A 22,952-nucleotide genomic window follows, 5' to 3' on the forward strand; every position below is an offset into this window, starting at 1 on the left:
GCAAAGTGCTGAATTTACAGGCGTGAGCCACCGTGACTGGCTGGCACGTATTCATTCTGAGACTTTGGCCAAAGGAATAGTCATTGCTGGGAGGAAGCTTCCCTCATGATGATGACAGTGATAAGAAGGCAAGTGGAGACATGGGAGGCTTCTTGAGGGATACTTGGAACTGGCTACCTGTTGAGGAAAGCTGGTCCCACAGCCCAAAGAGCCCAAAGTCAAGAGGCAGGGGTTCTGCCTTTGGTGAGAATAACAGCAAAGTCCCATGGCACACAGCGTGTGGATCTACAGAGGGCTGAAAAAACTGGAACAATAATTCAAGCAGTGCCTGTAACCCCAGCTACTTGGGAGGCTGAAGTGGGAGGATCTCTTGAGCCCAGGAGTTTGAGGCTGCTGTGGACGATGACCGCACCACTGCACTCCAGCCTGGGCAGCACAGCAAGACCCCGTCTCAAAAAAAAAAAAAATTCAATCAAGCGTATTGTCACTACTTCTCCATTTCCCTCGCTGGACGACAAACTCGCCATGGCAGGAACGTGAGAAGCTACTGTGTTTTCCAGAGCTTGGAACATAAGCACTCCATGAATGCATACTGCACAAATCAGTTAATCACCGGAAGCCAGAGTATTTTGGCGCCCTGACAGACTTGGATTAGGTGATGTTGCTTCTCAGATGCTGAGAAAGTGTCCTGATGCCGCAGTTGAGTGCTGACCCAGATTTGGAAGGAGATGAAAGGAGTATGTTTTCATGCCTAGTTTCTGCCCTCCTCTTTCAGCTTCTCAAAGTCTCCACTCAACATTTAATCACTCCGGCATTTGTCTGACATGCTGTGAAAGGGTGTTTTGAACAGCTCTATTTCGGGATTTTGGCAACGTCACCTCCCCACCCATCAACTCCTTCCACTCAATCTGTTCCCACGAGGGCAGAGAAGTGTTACTTGTCCTGTTTGTTGACTGGGTTGGGGAGGGGGGTGGGGTGGTGGCGATGGTGCTAATTTGTCTTGCAGATGCCTCTGCCTGGACATCCTTGTTTTACTTCAATTTTTTTCTCACCAGCTTTAAAATATTCTAACAACCCACATTCCAAGATTCACATCTATCCCAAGGTTCCCTGGCTCCTAAATGGCTTATGCAAATCTTGAAGGAGTCTGTACTTTCTGAGGAGGAAAACGGCTCTTTAATCTGGACTCCACGATGTTGTTGAAAACACGCTTGCAGGTAGAGTTGGAAATGGGGAGCAGCATCTGGGGTTAACGTCTAAGCGGCAACCAAGCTGTTTCTGAGATTCTCAAATCTTCCTCTGTTTCCTTCATTAGGCTCTCACGAGGAGGATGTTTGGATACCCAGAGTCCATGCTTGAAATAATCAAAACACTGGCGATAGACTAGGTGGCTTCTTTTCTTTCCTTTTTTTCGAGATAGGGTCTTGCTCTGTCGCCCAGGCTGGAGTGCACTGGTGCGATCTTGGCTCACTGCAACCTCTGCCTCCCCGGTTCAAGCAATTCTCCTGCCTCAGCCTCCAAGTAGCTGAGATTACAGGCATGGGCCACCACGCCTGGCTAATTTTTTGTATTTTGTAGAGACAGGATTTCACTAGGTTGGTCAGGCTGGTCTTGAACTCCTGACCTCAGGTGATCTGCCCACCTCGGCCTCCGAAAGTGCTATGATTACCCGTGTGAGCCCCTGTGCCTGGCCCATTTTTTTTTTTTTTGACAGGGTCTTGCTCTGTCACCCAGGCTGGAGTGCAGTGGTGCGAGCTTGGATCACCGCAACCTTCACCTCCCGGGTTCAAGCAATTCTCCTGCCTCAGCCTCCCAAGCAGCTGGGATTACAGGCGCCTGCCACTATGCCCAGCTAATTTTTGTGTTTTTAGTAGAAACAGGGTTTTGCTGTGTTGGCCAGGCTGGTCTCAAACTCCTGACCTCAGGCGAGCCACCTGCCTCGGTCTCCCAAAGTGATGGGATTACAGGCATGAGCCACCACGCCCAGCTGTGACTTATTTTTTCAATATTTTATTTTGAAGATGTTCAAATCTGTAGAAAAATTACAATACAATGAACACCCATAAACCCTTCATCTAGACTCCTTAGTTGGTAACGTTTGCCATGTAGGTTCATCTGTTTCTGTCTCTACAGATACATACACGGATATATACATACACATACATTATTATTATTTTCCTGAATATTGTGAGAGTTAGTTGCAGACATACTGATCCTTCACTCTCAAATACTTTAGTGTGCATCTCTTAAGAATCAGAACATTCTCTGGCTGGGCACGGTGACTCACGCCTGTAATCCCAGCACTTTGGGAGGCCGAGGTGGTTGGATCACTTGAGGTTAGGAGTTCGAGACCAGCCTGGCCAACATGGTGAAACTCTGACTCTACTAAAAATTAAAAAATTAGCTGGGCATGGTTGCAGGTGCCTGTAATCCCAGCTACTTGGGAGGCTGAGGTGGGAGAATTGCTTGAACCTGGAAGGTGGAGGTTGCAGTGAGCTGAGATCACACCACTGCATTCCAGCAGTGACAGAGTGAGGCTCCGTCTCAAAACAAACAAAGAAACAAACAAAAAAACCCAAACAAACCAAACCTACACAGCCCCTCAGCAAAGCCCTGGTATTAGGACTGGAGTGGCTCCTCGTTATCTGAGGGACAATATATTTATTCCAAGAGCTCCAGTGGGTGCCTGAAACCACAGATAATACCAGACCCTATATATACTGTGTTCTTTCCTAGCATACATACTTAGGATAAAGTTTAACTTATAAATTAGGCCCTGTAAGAAAATCAACAGTGATGATTGAAAATACAATAGAACCATTGTAGCAAATAATTACAGTTACGTGGTCTCTCTCTCTCTCTCTCAAAATATCTTATTGTACGGTATTCACCTATTTTCAGACTGCAGTTAACCGCAGGTAGCTGAAGCTACAAAAGTGAAAGTGCAGATAAGGTGGTGGTGGGGGGACTGGTGCGTTCCATGAAATTGATGTCAACATCCAGAAGATTGGGGCATGGAGACTTTAAGATCTGTGGATGGAGAGAATTCTAGAGGCTGAGGAATGGAATTTGAACCCAACTAGGATATCTCAGAAAGGAAGAAAGAAATGAAAACCTACCCCCAAGGTCAAACTAAGGTATTTCAAAGTCAGATCCTACAAAAGTTCTAAAAGTTTGATATTCCAAAACAAGTGGCGGGGGTCTTGCTCTGTTGCCTGGGTGGCAGTGCAATGGTACAATCACGGCTCACTGCAGCCCCGGGGCTCAAATGATCCTTCCACCTCAGTCTCCCAAGTAGCTGGGACCACAGGTGTGTGCCATCATGCCTGGCTAATTTTTAAATTTTTTGTAGAGATGAGGCCTCCTTATGTTGCCCAGGGTGGTCTTGAACTCCTCACCTCGGCCTCCCAAAGTGCCGGGATTACAGGTATGAACCACTGCATCTGGCTTGTTTTTGTTATGTTTGATAACCACTTCGCACATTTTACCTTTTAGGATGATAGCTGCATTTTTATTTTATTTTATTTTTAAAATTATTATTATTATTTTTTTTATGAGATGGATTTTTGCTCTTGTCACCCAGACTGGAGTGCAATGGCGAGATCTCCGCTCACTGCAGCCTCCGCCTCCCGGGTTCAAGTGATTCTCCTGCCTCAGCCTCCTGAGTAGCTGGGACTACAGGCGCCCACCACCATGCCCGGCTAATTTTTTGTATTTTTAGTAGAGATGGAGTTTCGCCATGCTGGTCAGGCTGGTCTTGAACTCCTGACCTCAGGTGATCTGCTCGCCTCGGTCTCCCAAAGTGCTGGGATTATAGGCATAAGCCACTGTGTCTGGCCAATAGCTGCATTTCTATGCATTACAAATTTGTTGCAATGGTTTGGGCAAAGGAAATCATGCACAGCAGAGAAAATTAGGCTGTTAAAAAAGTCCAATGTTGCTAAATTTAATATATGTAAACTTCTAGGACTGCCTGAGCTGTTATGATAATTATTTTTCTTTTGCAAAAGTTTTTTTTTTTTTTTTTCTTTTAACTTCTTATCCGGCTCCAGGCATTTAGGCATTCACACGAAATGTCTGTGTGCCAACCTTTCATGTTCTAATTTGATGAATGTGACCTTTCAAACTGAGGACACAACACAACAGGGGAGAGGAGAGGAAAAACTGGAAGTAAATTTGGATATAATCAGTTGTGGGCGCAGAGAACTGTTTCCGTGCTAAGGACCAGACCAAACATAAGCAAACAGGCCATTTGTTAATTTCAGTGAGTTTGTTGGCAGAAAGAGGCAGGAGGGTGTTGCCAAAATCTCTTTCCAGTTTAAATTTAGGACAGCAGGTTCCCCAGGAGTGGGGAAGTTTTAGAATCCTTGCTCCCATTCTCACTCTTAACTTTTTTGTGATCTTCAGGGTTGCCACATGGAACGAATTAATTCCAAATTTCCCTCTCTGCTTCTCTTCCCCAAATTATCATCCAGCCTGAAACTAGAATTAGCGTGTTTTTTTTAAAAAAATTATTTATTTATTTATTTTTGAGACAGAGTCTTGCTCTGTCGCCCAGGCTGGAGTGCATTGGCGTGATCTTGGCTCACTGCAACCTCGGCCTCCCGGGTTCAAGTGATTCTCCTGCCTCAGTCTCCCAAGTAGCTGGGATTACAGGTGTCTGCCACCATGCCCGGCTAATTTTTCTATTTTTAGTAGAGACGGGGTTTCACCATGCTGGCCAGGCTGGTCTCAAACTCCTGACCTCAGGTGATCCACCAGCCTCAGCCTTCCAAAGTGCTGGGATTACGGTCATGAGTCACTGCACCTGGCCCGTTTTTTTTTTTTTTTTTTTTAAAGAGAGGGTCTCATTCTGTTGCCCACACTAGAGTGCCTTGGTGTGATCATAGCTCACTGCAGCCTTGAACTCCTGCACTCAAGGGATCCTCTCGCCTCAGCCTCCTGAGTAGCTGGGACTACAGGCATGCTCTGTCACACTGGGCCAATGAAAAACATTCTTTTTAGTAGAGATGGGTGTCTCACTATATTGCCTAGGCTGGTCTTGAACTCCTGGCCCCAAGCGATCCTCTCACCTTGGCTTCCCAAAGTGCTGGGATTATAGGCATGAGCCACCTTGCCTGGCCAAAAATTTTTTTTGATGAGGAGATAGATTGCAGAGACCTTTCCATCCAGCCTTCCAAATGAGGGAACTGAGGTTCACATGAGCGAAGTGACTGATGTACATCACTGCTAGGAGAGGCTCTTAGCTATATCCTCTTTACAAAGAAGCTTGATATTCATCACATAATAAATAAATTTTCCACTTGGCAAGGTGGCTTACTCCTGTAATCCCAGCATTTTGGGAGGCTGAGGTGAGTGGATCACTTGAGCCCAGGAGTTCAAGACCAGCCTGGGCAACATGGTGAAACCCTGTCTCTACAAAAATTCAAAAAAAATTAGCTGGGTGTGGTGGCGTGTTCCTGTAGTCCCAGCTACTCAGGAGGCTGAGCGGGGAGGATTGCTTGAGCCCAGGAGGTCGGGGCTGCAGTGAGCTGTGATTACACCACTGCACTCCAGCCTGGGCAACAGAGTGAGACTTTGTCTCAAATTTTTTTCTTCTCAAACAAATGGGATCAGCAAAGTGCTGCCTACCTATCTTTGGTAGTTCTTTGCTAAGTTCTGTGAGTTCCTCTCAGCAAATGAATTATGTATATTGTAGCTGGGGATAATGACATGTAATGTTTGCAAGATTCCCTGAGAATTCATCATTTTTCCAGAAATGATGCTTGCTAGACAGCATAAGGCTATATTCAGTAGCAATAACAAACAAATCAGAAACTTCAGTGGCTTTATACAGCACAAGTTTGTTTCTTATTCCTGTAAGCTAGCTATCAGGGCTCGCCTCCAAGCAGTGATGCAGAGATCCGATCCAATCTTCCTCCATTTTGAGACAGCACCATCTCTCACATGGCTTCCAAAGCCACCTCGGGGGAAAGAGAAGGACAGAGGAATGAATGTATCAGCTCTTAACTGCCTCATCCCAGTGGCGATAATCCATTGGCTGGAATGAGTCACATGGGTCTGTCTCATCTGCAAGGGATTCTGGGAAATGTAGGGGAACATATAGGTGAGCACCAACACATGGCTTATTATTTCTATTGGAAAATAGAGAGAGACTTGCCTTTTAGGACCTAGAATATGGCAAGATAATTACGTTTGAATATCACCAGCATAATAAAAGGGCAAAACACTTTTCTTTTTTTCCTTTGAGCAGGGTCTCACTCTGTCACCCAGGTTGGAATGCAGTGGCACAATCCTGGCTCACTGCAGCCTCGAACTTCTGGGCTCAAGCAATCCTCCCGCCTCAGCCTCCTGAGGAGTTGGGATTACAGATAAGCACCACTACCCCTGGCTAATAATTTTTTTTTTTTTTTTTGTACAGACAGGGTTTCATCATGTTGCCCAGGCTGGTCTGGAACTCCTGGGTTCAAGCAATCCTCCTGCCTTGGCCTCCCAAAGTGTTGGTATTGCAGGCTTGAGCCACCACACCCAGCCACAGAACATGTTTCCCCTTAGACACAGCCATTTAGACATGCTATTGGTCTTGACTATACATAGCTGGCAAATCCTGTGTCTTCCACAAGACCAAGTAAACTATATTTGTTTGAGGGTGACGTCCTGCTCAGAGATTTAAATCCCTGGCTTTCAGCAGAGGGTGAATACGATGAGGGTGAGTCAGTCGGGATAGGCTAAATTTTAGCGGTGTTAAAACAACAAGGATTTATTTCTAACCCATTCCACCCATTTCAGTTATCTATTGCTGAGTAACAAACTGTCCCAGAACTCAGAGGCTGAGAACAATGATGATGATTTCTCCTGACTCTATGATTGGCTGAGCTCAGCTCGGCAGTTCTGTTCCATGTGTTGTAGGCTGAAGTTCCTCATTGGAAGGTGAGAGAGCTGGGGTATTTATCCACCAACTTTTGTCAGTTGCTAGTTGAAAGCTGCTCTCAGGGGCATTCATTCTGTGGCCTACATGTGGCAAGGCAGGTCTCAATAGCAAACAAAAGGCCCCAGTTTTGGCACTTGGGAAGCAGTCTGGTTTGCAGACTGTGAAGAGCTAAGGGCAAGGGGGCATGGCTAGAATTCCTGTGCAATTAGTAAAAACCAGATGGAAACTGCAGCATGGTTATTGTGGCAGAGACTGCTAATTGCAGTCTCAGTATTCATTTTTCATTCTTTTTCTCCTTCCTTCCTTCCTTCCCTCCCTCCTTCCCTCCCTCCCTTCCTTCCTTTTTTTCTCTTTTGTTTTGAGACAGGGCCTCACTTTGTTACCCAGGCTGGAGTGCAGTGGCGTGATCTTGGCTCACTGTAGCTTTCACCTCCCCAGCTCCAGTGATCCTCCCACCTGAACCTCCTGAGTAGCTGGGATCACAGGTATGCACCACTATGCCCTGCTGGTTTTTATTTTTTGTAAAGAAGGGGTCTTACTATGGTGCCCAGGCTGGTCTCAAACTCCTGGGCTTAAGTGATTGTCCTGCCTCAGCCTCCCAAAGTGTTGGGATTACAGGTGTGAGCCACTGTGCCTGGCTCTATACTTCTTTTTAACAGAACCCCTCCCCTCATATTTGTTGGGAGTAACAATGTGCTCAGCTAAAAGACTACATTTCCTAACTTAATGCAGATAGCAGTGGCCTAATGAGCTGTAAGTGGAAGTTATTGAATGAGGCTTTTAGTAAACTCTTTAATGATGATGGCTCAGTTGAGAAGTGTACCCTTTAGCCCTAACCCCTTTCCTCTTAATATTGCCTGGAACATGGACATGATGCCTGGTGCTCTTGCAGCCATTTTGTGGTCATGAGGCAACCTTGCGCATGGAAGCCAAGGATGACAGCAGAAAGTTAGAAGGCCTTTAGGTCCTTGATAATTGTGGAGCTGCCTTGCCAGCTATGAACTGCCTACTGTGGTACACCTACATGGGAGAAAAATATACCTCTGCTCTGTTTAAGCCACTGTTAATTTTTTCTTCTATGCAGCAGAATCGAATTCTAACTGATACATATATTCACATACCGAAAGGGAAAAAAATGACTATTATTAAAATACTTACTCTTCCCTCCTTTTCTCTCCTCCTCCTTCTATTCTTTTCCTCTTCCTCTTTCTTTTTTTTTTTTTGAGACAGAGTCTTGCTCAGTCGTCCAGGCTGGAGTGCAGTGGCGCAATCTCGGCTCACTGCAAGCTCCGCCTCCCGGGTTCCCTCCATTCTCCTGCCTCAGCCTCCCGAGTAGCTGGGACTACAGGCGCCCGCTGCCACGCCCGGCTAATTTTTTGCATTTTTTTTTAGTAGAGACGGGGTTTCACCATGTTAGCCAGGATGGTCTCAATCTCCTGACCTCGTGATTTGCCTGCCTCGGCCTCCCAAAGTGCTGGGATTACAGGCGTGAGCCACTGCGCCCGGCCCTTTTTTTTTTTGAGACGGAGTCTCGCCCTGCCGCCCAGGCTGGAGTGCAGTGGCCGGATCTCAGCTCACTGCAAGCTCCGCCTCCCGGGTTTACGCCATTCTGCTGCCTCAGCCTTCCGAGTAGCTGGGACTACAGGCACCTGCCACCTCGCCCGGCTAGTTTTTTGTGTTTTCTTAGTAGAGATGGGGTTTCACCGGGTTAGCCAGGATGGTCTCGATCTCCTGACCTCGTGATCTGCCTGTCTGGGCTTCCCAAAGTGCTGGGATTACAGGTTTGGGCCACTGTGCCCGGCCCCTCCTCCTCTTTTTTCTTTGCTAAAATGTGCTTAAGGGGTCTGGATATTCCAGCCAGGCATGGCGGCTCACGCCTGTAATCCTAGCGCTTTGGGAGGCTGAGGTGAGCGGATCACTTGAGACCAGGAGTTCGAGACCAGCCTGGCCCACATGGTGAAACCCCATCTCTGCTAAAAATGCAAAAAATTAGCCAAAAATTAGCCAGGCCTGGTGGCACATGCTTGTAATCTTGTAATCCCAGCTGCTTGGGAGGCTGAGGCAGAAGAATTACTTGAACCTTGGAGGCAGAGGTTGCAATGAGCCAGCCGAGATGGAGCCAACGTACTCCAGCATAGGTGACAAGAGTGAAATTCCGTCTCAAAACAAAACAAAACAAAACAAATAAAAAACAAACACAAAAAGGGTCTGGATACTCCTGGCTGGGTTGTGGCTAGGATCAAGTAAGGCAATGGTCTGGGGGCACATGGAATAATGCCTAGTACCTAGAAAGGACCCAGAAATTAGCAGTACTTACTATTCTGAAGTAGAATAAGTCAGAAATTACACTTCCTGGTAATGGAATACTTTTCAGTGCGCTATGCTCCGTATTTTGATTAATCCGTGGCTCATCATGACTCTCCCGGGGGAAATAATGAACCATATTTTGCTTTTCAAACATCCCTGGCATTTGGCTATTTATTCTTGTTATGTGAAACCCCTAGATGGTCTGCTTATTTAATTGCCCTGATTGGAGCTGTAAGAAACTGTTGAACATCTGTGAGCAAGGTTTGTATGACACAGGCTTTTGACTAACAGAGGAGAATGTTATTGTCCCCATTTTGACCAGGGGGAGCCTCTTTCAGTTCGTTCCCATGTTCATTTAACAAAAACACTCCTTTAAGCTTTAAAGGCGTTTTCCTTGCTTTCTGATACAAGTAGATATTCTGAACTCTGCCTGTTCATTTCCAGGGCACAGATTTTTGTTTTGGTCATTCTTGTAGTCTCAGGGCTGAGAACAGAGCCTGACACTGAATAAATAAATGAATGAATGAATGAATGAATGAATGAATGAATGAATTTTTGCATTTCACGCCTTCCTCTGCTTCTTCCCCCATAACTCAATTTTCATCATTGATTAAGTCAGAAATCAGAACTTGGATGTTACTGGGCCACTCCAAAGACTCTCTGAGGTGCCACCTGCCCCCCGATGTCCCTTCTTTTCAGCTCAGTCCAGCTGGGCCCCAACTCCAGGATCCTAAGGCTAAAAATACCTCAATGCAGCCTTGACAGCTCCCAGCATCCTGGCTATTTTTAGGGTAGAGGAAAGGATGAGGGATAAATGTGACTGAGGGTCACCGCCAGGGAGGAACATCTCCTTCCACCATCCAGAAATGGCCACATCTGGGAAAGACTCAAATCCAAGAAGTAGATGATCACATGATATGGTATCCCTGAATTCTGGATTTTGAATGCCTGCTGGGCAGCTGGCATGCGCTGCTGGAGATGAAAGGAAACAGTATTGCAGAGTCAAATCAGAGAAGCCAAGAAGATTCTCTGCAGACTCTGAACTTTTATTACCAACTGCTGAGCAGTTGTTATTGGATAACTCAGGGAATACAGTTGTCCCTTGGTGTCCAAGGAGGATTAGTTCCAGGACCCCTACAGATACCAAAATCTGTGGATGCTCAAGTCCGTGACATAAAACAGCATAGTATTTGCATATCACCTATGCATATCTATCTATATACTTTTTTTTTTTTTTTGAGACGGAGTTTTGCTCTTGTCGCCCAGGCTGGAGTGCAATCGTGCGATCTCAGCTCACTGCAACTTCTGCCTCCCGAGTTCAAGTGATTCTCCTGCCTCAGCCTCCTGAGTAGCTGGGATTACAGGCGTCCGCCACCATGTCCAGCTAATTTTTTTGTATTTTTAGTAGATACAGGGTTTCACCACGTCGGCTAGGCTGGTCTTGAACTCCTGATCTCAGGTGATCCACCCACTTTGGCCTCCCAAAGTGCTGGGATTACAGGCATGAGCCACGGCGCCTGGCCTCCGTCTGTATACTTTATTTTTATTTTATTATATTTTATTTTATTGAGATGGAGCGTCATTCTGTTGCCCAGGCTGGAGTGCATGGCTCAATCTTGGCTCATTGCAACCTCCACCTCCCCTGGGCTCAAGCAATTCTCCTGTCTCAGCCTCCTGAGTAGCTGGGACTACAGGCGCCCGCCACCACACCCTGCTAATTTTTGTATTTTTAGTAGAGATGGGGTTTCACCATGTTAGCCAGGCTGATCTCGAACTCCTGACCTCATGATCCACCCACCTCGGCCTCCCAAAGTGCTGGGATTACAGGTGTGAGCCTCCAGGCCCACCCCTTGCCTGCTTCTTTCTTTGGAAATCACAATAAAGACCTTTGCCTTTGTTTTCCCCACTACCTCTGCCTCCTGATCAACCCTGGTGCTTCCCCATGTGGCCCTGTATGGCATGGGGTGCCTTGTCCTCTTGGAAACACAGACTTTTGTGTTTTCTAGTGGCAGTCATATCCTGATCTGTTGGCCTCACCATACATGAATAATAATACAACTTATTTTTTGTTTTTTGTTTTTTTTGAGGCAGGGTCTCATTCTGTCACCCAGGCCAGAGTGCAGTGGTGCGATCTCTGCTCACTGAATCCTCCACCTCCTGGACTCCAGTGATCCTCCCACCTCAGCCTCCCGAGTAGCTGGGACCACAGGTGCTTCACCACCAATGCCTGGCTAATTTTTTGTATTTTTTTGGTAGAGACGAGGTTTCGCCATGTTGCCCAGGCTGATCTTGAACTCCTAAGCTCAAGCTATTCACCTGCCTCGGCCTCCTAAAGTGCTGGGATTACAGGCGTGAGCCACCACTCCTGGCCCTCAAAAAACTTAGGTTTTATTTTATTTTTTGAGATGGAGTTTTGCTCTTGTTGCCCAGGCTGGAGAGCAATGGTGCGATCTCCAAGTGCAATTAGCTAGGTATAGTGGCACGTGACTGTAGTCCCAGCTACTCGGGAGGCTGAGGCAGGAGAATCGCTTGAACCTGGGAGGCGGAGGTTACAGTGAGCTGAGATCGCACCACTGCACTTCAGCCTGGGTGACAGATCAAGACCCCGTCTCAATAAATAAAATAATAAATAAATAAATACATTCATAATGGCTACCTTGAAAATTGTCTCCTGGAAAAGCCTTGTTAACGCCCAGTTATGTTATTTACAGATTATTTCACTCCAAATTTCAGATGGCAGGGTATATCAGTCAAGGTTTTTGTTTGCATGCAACAGGAATGGGTTCTGTGGATCTTCAATTTAAGGAATGGGTTTTATGGAAACAAGTGCAGATGTTCACAGAATAGACAAGAAGCTGCAAAAATAGGTTTGGAGGAAGGGCAGAAATTCTGGGAGCTCTGGGGGTCTAACGAATACTATGAAGGTTATAAATTGTTGTAGCTGATACTAATGTTGAATTGCCCTAACCCTGGGAAGATGCTACCAGCTACCAGTATTTGTATCTTCTTGCCCAAGGGTCTTTTTTTTTAGAGACAGGGTCTTGCTCTGTCATCCAGGCTCAGTACAGTGGTGTGATCAGAGCTCACTGCAGCCTCAACCTCCTGGGCTCAAGCGATCCTCCCACCTCAGCCTCCCAAAGTGCTGGGATTATAGATGTGAGTCACTCTACTCGGCCCCCAGCAGCTTTCTTTCATGATGGCCAGGCTGGTCTCGAAGTCCTGACCTCAGGTTATCTGCCTACCTCAGCCTCCCAAAGTGCTGGGATTATAGGTGTGAGCCACCATGCCTGGGCTATGCCTGGCTATTTTTTTTTTTTTTCATTTTTAGTAGAGATGGGGTCTTGTTATGTTGCCCAGGCTGGTCTCAAACTGCTGGGCTCAAGCGATCCTCCTGCCTCAGTCTCTCAAAGTGCTGGGATTACAGGTGTGAGTCACTGCGCTTGGCCCCTAAGGGCTTTCTTTAAAGCTGCCAAAGACTGAATAGCAGACTGGAAGTATCTGAGAATTAACAGCCACATTCTTCATCCCCTAATAAGCCCCCCTAATTGGTGACAAATGGGAGCTGGTGGATAAATACCCCAGCTCCCTCTCCCCTCAAGTGGGATGACTCTAAGGTGTCTGTTCCACTCAGTCCCCAGCATTTTCCAGCAGGACTGAACCCCTGTTGCCCACAGAGGTAACTTGTTCATCGTACACCTTTGTGGACTGCCATCTCTTCTCTGGGAGCTGGTGGATAAATACCCCAGCTCCCTCTCCCTCAAGTGGGATGACTCTAAGGTATGTGTTCCACTCAGTCCCCAGGATTTTCCTGCAGGACTGAACCCCTGTTGCCCACAGAGGTAACTTGCTCATCATGCACCTTTATGGACTGCCCTCTCTTCTCTGTGTCACACCCCTATTCCCCTACTGGTATCGCCTGGCGTCTCTCTTAAACAAACTACTTGCCCATGAGTCCTTGGGTCATTGTCTACTTCTAGGAGAACCTAAATGAAGACAATTGCATTTCATGGCAAAAGCCCGCAGACCCATGAATTTAGGTGTCAATATTAGCACCTAGAGGTTCCTCAGAATTCTCCCAGTCACTTGGGGACAGTATTCTCCCAAGATAGGAGGCAGGTAGGGTGGAGGTCTCTAGGTCTGAAAGCCAGCTCTGTTCAGTTTCCTTCCTTGATATTGTGGAAGCCTTCAACAGAGCTCAGCACATCCCTTCTCCTGGTCACTTGTGTGTTACTGCCAAACATTCATGCGTTCACGCTGGATAAAAAGTTCATAGGAAGTTCATCCTTGGCATGTCTGTGTTAGATAAATCTTCCTCCTTGGAGCCCAGCTAGAGAGTTCAGAGCCAAGGTCACATGGCAAACAGCTCTGGCTACATGCCATCTCTGCCATTTTCCTACAAACATTCTCAAATGACACTGGGACACTCATCCAGGAGCCAAAATAATGAGCTTTAGGTTGGCCAAGTGTGCGTCACAGGCTTGCCCTGGGAGCCTAGTGTTGGGAACAGTCCTTGTGTTAAGACAACTTTCAGCTAGACAATTCCCCCTCAAAAGGGAAGTCTGGGTGCTAATGCGAAGGTGCAGCATAGCCAGAAATATAGCCAATGTCAGCTACCCAAGGGGAAGGAGGGCTTGTCACCTTCATGATTTCTTTGTTGCATTTACAGATTTTCCAGAGGGTGGGGGAAAAAAAAAAAGTATCCTGCTATAGCAGATGCTGTAAGTGTCCCTGCTCCTACCCCCTTAGACTACCCTGAAGGTCACTTGCAGGCTGTTCCTTTTTATTTTCATTGTATTATTGTTGTTTTTAGAAACAGAGTCTCATTCTGTTGCCAAGGCTGGAGTGCAATGGCACGATCGTAGCTCGCTACAGCCTTGAATTCCTGGGCTCAAGCAATCCTCCCACCTCAGTCTCCCAAGTAGCAAGGACTACAGGCATGCGCCACCACACCTGGCTAATCATTTTTATTTTTATTTATTTATTTATTTTTGAGATGGAGTTTCACTCTGTTGCCCAGGCTGGAGTACAGTGGCACGATCTCAGCTCACTGCAACCTCCACTTCCCGGGTTCGAAGCGATTCTCCTGTCTCAGCCTCCCGAGTAGATGGGATTACAGGCACCTGCCCCCATGCCCAGCTAATTTTTGTATTTTTAGTAGAGACGGGGTTTTACCACGTTAGCCAGGCTGGTCTCAAACTCCTGACCTCAGGTGATCCACCCACCTCAGTCCCCCAAAGTGCTGGGATTATAGGCCTGAGCCACTGTGCCCAGCCTAAAACATTTTTAAACAGGCTTTTTTAGGCCAGGCATGGTGGCTTATGTCTGTAATCCCAGCACTTTGGGAGGCCCAGGTGGGTGGATGACCTGAGGTCAGGAGTTCGAGACCAGCCTGGCCAACACAGTGAAACCCCATCTCTACTAAAAATACAAAAAATCACCAGGCGTGGTGGTGGGCACCTGTAATCCTAGTTACTTGGGAGGCTGAGGCAGGAGAGTTTCTTGAACCCGGGAGGCGGAGCTTGCAGTGAGTCGAGATCGCGACGCTGCATTCCAGGTTGGGCAACAAGAGCGAAACTCTGTCTCATTTAAAAAAAAAAAAAAGTTGGGCACGGTGACTCACGCCTGTAATTCCAGCACTTTGGGAGGCCGAGGCAGGTGGATCACCTGAGGTCGGGAGTTGAAGACCAGCCTGACCAACATGGAGAAACCCCGTCTCTACTAAAAACACAAAATTAGCTGGGGTGGTGGCGCATGCCTGTAATTCCAGCTACTCGGGAGGCTGAGGCAGGAGAATCGCTTGAACCCAGGAGGCAGAGGTTGCGGTGAGCCAAGATCGCGCCATTGCACTCCGGCCTGGGCAAAAAAAAAAGAGCGAAACTCTGTCTCAAAAAGAAAAAAAAAGGCTTTTTTTTTCTCTGTAAGTTAACTCTACCCGATCCATGGAGGCTTTTGGTTTCTATTTCTCTATTGTTGTGTCACAAAAACCTAGTACTGCTGATGTAGCAAGATTCTGCTCCCCAGGAACTCAAGGTCACACCTATCCCCTCACCCTCATCACTTTAGCAGACAGTGGCTTCATTTCCAGCTCCCCAAGACCTGCTCTGAGCACCTGCCTGTCTTTCCCTGGAGGCTTTCTCTTGCAGCCAGGGTCTGTTTTGTCTTCGCTGTGGCAGCCAGAAGTGCTGGGGAATCTAAGTCCCCCAGGAGCCATCTTCTGCTAATGACTGACAGGAGTCACAGATCCATTCCCCGGCTCCCTTGCCCCTCTAGTGGGATAATCGTCAAGTGCATTTTCACCTCCCATTTCCCAGGGGATTAACCCCTTATTGCCCACAGCAGTAACTCACTAAGGATATATCCTTTGCTGGCTGCCTTCTCTTCCCCATCTTTCTTACTTATTCTCTACCAATGCTTCCTGGGGGCTATTTCCTAAATAGTCTGCTTATCCTCAAATCCTTGTCTCAGGCTTGGCTCCTGGGGGAATTCAAATTAAGACATTCTCAAAGTAGATAAGTAGATTGAGAATCTTAAGTCTATGCAACTCGAACTTGATTATTTGTGTGTGTGTGTGTGTTTGTGTGTGTAGAAAGTATAATTTAAGCTGGGTGCAGTGGCTCATGCCTGTAATCCCAGCACTTTTAGAGGTCAAGGCAGGAGGATTGCTTGAGGTCAGGAGTCCAAGACCAGCCTGAGCAATATAGCAAGACCCTATCTCTAAAAAACAAGAAATAAATTAGGCCAGTAAGGTAGCGTGTGCTTGTAGTCCCAGCTCCTCTGGAGGCTAAGGTGGGAGGATCACTTGAGCCCAGGAGTTTGAGGTTACAATGAGCTATGATTGTGCCACTGCACTCTAGCCTGGGCAACAGAGTGGGACCTTGTCTCTAAAAATAATAATAATAATAATAACAACAACAATAAAAAAGAAAGCAGGCTGGGCACGGTGGCTTAAGGCCGGGCATGGTGGCTCACACCTGTATCCCAGCACTTTGGGAGGTCGAGGCGGGTGGATCATCTGAGGTCAGGAGTTCGAGACCAGCCTGGCCAACATGGTGAAACCCCGTCTCTACTAAAAATACAAAAATTAGCCGGGCTTGGTGGTGGCTGCCTGTAATCCCAGCTACTCGGGAGGCTGAGGCAGGAGAATTGCTTGAAGCAGGGAGGCAGAGGTTGCAGTGAGTCGAGATTGTGCCACTGCACTCCAGCCTGGGCAACAAGAGTGAAACTCCATCTCAAAACAAAAAAAAAAAAAGAAAAAAAAAAAAAGAAAAGAAAAGAAAAGAAAGAAAGCACAAGTTGAAAAGGTAAAACCTTACAAAGTTCAAATTGCCCCAGTAAAATTTTGTCTTACTCAGGAGAGGCTGAGGTAGGAGGATTGCTTGAGCCCAGGAAGTCAAGGCTGCAGTGAGCCATGTTTGCACCGTCGCACTCCCGTCTGGGGGACAGAGTGAGATCCTGACTCAAAAAAAAAAGAAAAAAAGAAAAGACTTTGTTTTGCAGTCTCCTATAGCACATGGAATAGGATCCCAGCAGAGCTGTGTATCCTAGAAATGGTTGGGTTGGTTTGTGATTTGAAGTGGGGGGAAGAAAACCAAGCAGACATTTTTGCCAGCAACCTAGAATTGCTAACAATTCTTTTAATATTTTGAAATGGGTCGTGGAGGAGTTGGCAACTCCCCACCTCCCTTCAGCATGCAACTGGATAGATCTGCAGACGTTTCTGAGCACAAAGAACATCCACACATCCCTTATGCACCCGCTGACACCGTCAAAGGAGAATCTCCATCTTTTGACCCCATTTTGGAAACTAGCAGGCTGTCAATATCTGTTAAAGGGCTGAATGGTATCTTTGCCAAACACGACTTCAACTGGTAGAAAACTGTCGGTCTTCCAGCTCAGGAGCACCTGGGATGGTTGGCACCCCACCTGGCTTGGCTGCTTTGGGGGATCGTGGAGTGCCACCTGCCCTCCTGAGTCACAGCCTCTCTGTGGGCACACGCCATTGTCAGAGATGCCAGCTCACTGATGGATGTCTCATTGCAGCTGCACCAACCACTGACTTGAGTCTTGAGTCACTGCCTGTTCAAGGGCCAAGAAATAGAAGCAGAAAATGGAATCTTTTCTATTTCACAGAAGTTGGCTGGCTTTCAAGGCAAGTGCGCTTTTTAAGACAAATGCTTGATTGGGCTTTGGGCACAAGTTTCTCCGTTTTTTTTTTTGCTCACTCTCGGAGCAATTTGACAAGGACACCAACCAGGGCTTGGCATTGCCCTGGGGCCAACTGGATGAGGAGGAATCAAAGCCCTGCAGTCACTATTAGGGATTTTTTGAAACATCTGGGATTTCTTTTGGCCAAATGACCAGACTGTGAGAGGAGACTGGAGATAATTCCGTGGAAATTTTTAACTCTAGCAGAAGACATCTGCAGGCTGGCGTAGAGTGAGAGAAATCTGCAGATGTGTGATTAAAGTTTGCTTCCCCCATTACAACAGGAATTTATAAGCTGTTTTTTTTGCTGATACAGCATTAGAGTAGCAGGCAGTGTGGGCAGCCGCACCCAGACCTCACCCCACCTCGGCAGGCCCATCCCCTGCTTTCTTAATGCTTATCTGCTACCTGCTCACACCTGTGACCTTCAGACGTTATTCTTGGGCCCTGGAGCTGCCCTGCCCATATGGAGGGCCAGAGTGCCTTGGAGCTACCTCGCTCAACCTTCCTGGGCAGCCAGTCATCAATAGGTTTAGGGGTCAGTTATGGACTAAATGTTTGTGTGCCCTCCAAATCCCTGTGCCCCGCGATGTGACTGTATTCAGAGATAAGACCTTTAGGAGGCAATGAAGGTTAAATGAAGTATTCAGGGTGGGGCCCAATAGCATTAGCGTCCTTATAAAAAGAGGCAGCAGGCCAAGGTGCTGTGGCTGGCACATGTAATCCCAGTGCTTTGGGAGGCTGAGGTGGAAGGATTGCTTGAGCCCAGGAGTTTGAGACCCAGCCTGGGCAACATAGCAAGACCATCTCCACAAAAATACATGAAAAAATCATTCTCCAGGTGTGGTAGTGTACATCTGTAATCATAGCTACTGGAGATGCTGAGGTGGGAGAATTCCTTGAGTCCAGGAATGAAAGGCTGCAGTGAGCTATGATTCTGCCACTGCACTCCAGCTTGGGCAATAGAGCAAGACCCTGTCTCTTAAAAAAAAAAGAGAGGCCGGGTGCAGTGGCTCATGCCTGTAATCCCAGCACTTTGAGGGGCTGAGGGGGGTGGATCACTTGAGGTCAGGCGTTTGAGACCAGCCTGGCCAAGATGGTGAAACCCCATCTCCACTAAAAATAGAAGAATTAGCCAGGCGCGGTGGTGCATGCTTGTAATCCCAGCTACTTGGGAGGCTGAGGCAGGAGAATCTCTTGAACTTGGGAGGCAGAGGTTGCAGTGAACTGAGATTGTGCTATTGTACTCCAACCTGGGCGACAGAGTGAGACTCTGTCTCAAAACAAACAAACAAACAAACAAAAATAGAGAGAGAGAGAGACACCAGAGAGTTCTTTCTGTTTCTGTCTCTGTCTTCATGCATGAGAGAAAGGCCACGTAGGGACACATGAGAAGGTAGTTAGTTGTCTGTAGCCCAAGGGGAGAGCCTTCTGCAGACATTGACTTTGCTGGCACCTTGGACTTGAACTTCTCAGCCTCCAAAACTGTGAGAAGATAAATTTCTCTTAAGTCACTAAATCTGTGGCATTTTGTTGTAGCAGCCCAAGCTGATGAATACAGGGTCCAAAGCCCTTCTCCTTGGTCTCTAGGTGGGACCAGCTTTGAGGTATAATTTGTGCCCCAGGGGTCCCTGGCTAGAAAGGTCTGGGTGTGAGACTTCAACTGGCATTGAATATTTGTTTTGCTTCTTTGTTTTCCCTGTCCTCCTGCTTTCCCCACCAACCCCTTATTGATTACCCTGGGAACACTGCTTTTTTCTTTTCTTTTTTTTTTTTTTTGAGACCACGTCTCACTCTGGCATCCCACCTGGAGTGGCTGCTTTGGGGGATCGTGGAGTGCCACCTGCCCTCCTGAGTCACAGCCTCTCTGTGGGCACCAGAGAGCCTCTCTGTGGGAACCCAGGAGGCGGAGAACCCAGGCTGGAGTGCAGTGGTGTGATCTTGGCTAACTGCAATCTCCACCTTATGGGTTCAGGTGATTCTCCTGCCTCAGCCTTCTAAGTAGCTGGGATTACAGGCACCCACCACCACACCGGGCTAATTTTTGTATTTTTAGTACATACGAGGTTTCACCATGTTGGCCAGGCTGGTCTCAAACTCCTGACCGCAGGTGATCCACCCGTCTTGGCCTCTCAAAGTGCTAGGATTACAGGCGTGAGCCACCGTGCCCGGCCGGGAACACTTCTTAATAAATTATTTGCACCTAGATCCTTGTCTGAAGGACTGCTTTTGGGAGAATCTGACCTAAGAAAGTCAGTGATGGAGAACTTTGCCAAAGATAACCTCAGTACTGAGCTGAGGACAAAGGAACTGTCAGGACATGCATGCAACTTGCAGAGCCTTGGTAGTTCCTATTAATGGCTGTTCTGCTTCTCTCTGGGTATTAGTTAGACTAAGGAATGCCAGCTGCGGCAATAGTTAAGTCCTGAAATCTAGTGGCTTAGTAAAACAAAGGCTTATTTCTCACTCATGCACAGTCTGAGACAGGTTGGCCAGCCCTCTTCTCCCATCTAGAACATATGGTTTCCAAGGTTATTGGGCAGGGGGAAGAGGGAGAGAGGAGGAATGCCAGTTTTTCACTGCCTCAGTCTGGAAATGGCATGCATCATTTATGCTTACAGCCCATTGGCCAAAACTAATCACATGATGCTAATCAAAGCACAAGGGATACTGGGAAACGTAGGCAGCACATGGGATATTTGAGGAGCCGCAGTTGTTTTTACAGTGGAGTTGCACCTTCTACAGGGTGTAGGTTAAGAAGGCAGGGACAGAGGCAAAAATTGCACATGGCCCAAACTGTCTTTGAAGGCAACATTAATACAAGAGTTGTAGGCTGGGTGCCATGGCTCAAGACTGTAATTCCAACACTTTGGGTGGCTGAGGTGGGAGAATTGCATGAGCCCAGAAGTTCAGGGCCAGCCTAGGCAACATAGTGAGACCCCGTATGCACAAAAAAATAAAAAAAATTAGCCAGGCATAGTAGTGTCTGTCTGTAGTCCCAGCTGCTCGGGAGGCTGAGTTGGGAGGATTGTTTGAGTGTGGGAGGTTGAGGCTGCAGTGAGCTATGATGGCACCACTCCCCTTCAGCCTTGGTGACAGAGTGAGATCATTTCAAAAAATAAAAACAAAATAGCCAGGCATAGTAGTGTCTGTCTGTAGTCCCAGCAGCTCGGGAGGCTGAGTTGGGAGGATTGCTTGAGACTGGGAGGTTGAGGCTGCAGTGAACTATGATGGCACCACTCCCCTCCAGCCTTGGTGACAGAGTGAGATCATTTCAAAACAAACAAACAAACAAACAGGTGGGGCATGGTGGCTCACACCTGTAATCCCAGCACTTTGTGAGGGTGAGGCGGGTGGATCACTTGAGATCAGGAGTTCGAGACCAGCCTGGTCAACGTGGAGAAACCCTGTCTCTACTAAAAATATAAAAAATTAGCTGGATGTGGTGGCATGTACCTGTAATCCCAGCTACTCAAGAGGCTGAGGCAGGAGAATTGCTTGAACCCAAGAGGCAGAGGTTGCAGTGAGCCGAGATCATGCCATTGCACTGCAGCCTGGGTAATAGAGCAAAACTCTGTCTCAAAAACAAACAAACAAGCAAGCAAACAGACAAACAATAAGAATTGTAGACTCTTATATCATCTTTTATTACAGAGAAATAATAACAGAAAAATATCTTCCTCTTTTTTTGAGTAAAAAGTAATAAATACTTAAACATTTTTGAAATTTTGCTAATAAAAACACCTAACATTTGAGTGGACTTTTGTGAATTTCAAGGAGAAGGTATATTATTTGGCTTGGATTAGCTGAATCAGATCCCAAAAAGCACTAATCATAAAGTAAAATACTGATTAATTAGACTTCATTAAAATTAAGAACTTTTATTCATCGGAGATCCCATGAAGAGAGTGAAAAGTCAAGTCACAAACTGGGAGAAGACATTTGCATTATGTCTTATCTCAAAGGACTCATATTCGAATATATAAAGAACTCCCACAAATCAGTAAGTCAGGTGAGTGAATAAGAAAGTGGGTGAAGACTTAAACAGGCACTTCACAAAACAAAGATGAAAAAGTGAGGCTGGGCACGGTGGCTCACACCTGTAATCCTAGCACTTTGGGAGGTCAAGGTGGATCACTTGAGGTCAGGAGTTCTAGACCAGTGTGGCCAACATGTCAAAACGGTCTCTATGAAAAATACAAAATTTAGCTGGGCATGGTGGCGCATGCCTGTAATCCCAGTTACTTGGGAGGCTCAGGCACAAGAATCATGTGAACCCAGGAGACAGAGGTTTTAGTGAGCTGAGATCGTGCCACTGCAGTCCAGCCTAGGTGACAAAGCAAGAGTCCACCTCAAAAAAAAAAAAAGAAAAAAGAAAAGTGGCCAATATACAATAAAGTACTCAACACCCTTGCAGAGTAGAGAAATACAAATTAACTATATCTCCATCCAAATGGCTAATATTTAAAGGACTGACCAGGCCAGGCCCGGTGGCTCATGCCTATAGTCCCAGCACTTTGGGAGGCCGAGATGGGAGGATCACCTGAGGTCAGGAGTTCGAGACCAGCCTGACCAACATGGTGAAACCCCGTCTCTACTAAAAATACAAAAATTAGCCGGCCGTGGTGACTCGCACCTGTAATCCCAGCTACTGGGGAGGCTGAGGCAGGAGAATTGCTTGAATCCGGGAGGTGGAGGTTGCAGTGAGCTGAGACTGCACCATTGCACTCCAGCCTGGGTGACAAGAGTGAGACTCTGTCTCAAAACAAACAAATAAATAAATAAGTAAATAAATAAATAAATAAAAGGACTGACAATAAATACTAAGTGTGGGTGAAGCTGTGGAGTGACGGGAAGGAAGGCTCATGCATTACTGATAGGAGTGCAAATTAGGACAGCCACTTTGGAAAACTGGAAGGATCCACTAAAGCTAAATATACATTTATCTTACAATCTAGCAATTCTACAGCTAGATGTATGTCAATAGAAATGGGTAGTTATATGCACCAAAAGTCATGGAGAAGAATGTTTATGGCAGCCTTTTTAGCCAAAACTTGAAACTCAAATATCTATCAATAGTAGGATAATAATTATTTTTGGAAACGGGGTCTCGCTCTGTTCCCCAGGCTGGAGTGCAGTGGCATGAACATGGCTCACTGCAGCCTCAACCTCCTGGGCTCAAGCAATCCTCCTGCCTCAGCCTCCCGAGTAGCCGGGACCACAGGCATGTGCCACCACACCCGGCTTTTAGGTGCATTTTCTTTTTCTTTTTCTTTTATTTATTTATTTATTTCTTTATTTTTATTTTTTTTGAGACAGAGTTTCACTCTTGTTGCCCGGGCTGGAGTGCAATGGCACGATCTCGGCTCACTGCAACCTCTGCCCCCTGGGTTCAAGCAATTCTGCCTCAGCCTCCCAAGTAGCTGGGATTACAGGCATGCACCACCACACCCGACTAATTTTGTATTTTTAGTACTTTAGACTAATTTTGTATTTTCTCCATGTTGGT

General features: G+C 46.8%; 1 long non-coding RNA gene across 1 annotated transcript in view; it reads left to right on the top strand.

Moving 5' to 3' along the window:
* The first annotated feature begins 6,919 nt into the window (after nucleotides 1–6,919).
* The window catches only part of LOC140711975 (uncharacterized), a 31,806-nt gene continuing 15,773 nt past the window's right edge, over nucleotides 6,920–22,952 (top strand). The window contains exon 1 of the long non-coding RNA XR_012093310.1: nucleotides 6,920–7,416. This is a non-coding gene — a long non-coding RNA (uncharacterized lncRNA). The remainder of the gene's footprint in view (nucleotides 7,417–22,952) is intronic.

This window comes from Chlorocebus sabaeus, chromosome 6 (genome assembly GCF_047675955.1).
Source record: "Chlorocebus sabaeus isolate Y175 chromosome 6, mChlSab1.0.hap1, whole genome shotgun sequence".
Lineage (NCBI taxonomy): Eukaryota > Metazoa > Chordata > Mammalia > Primates > Cercopithecidae > Chlorocebus > Chlorocebus sabaeus.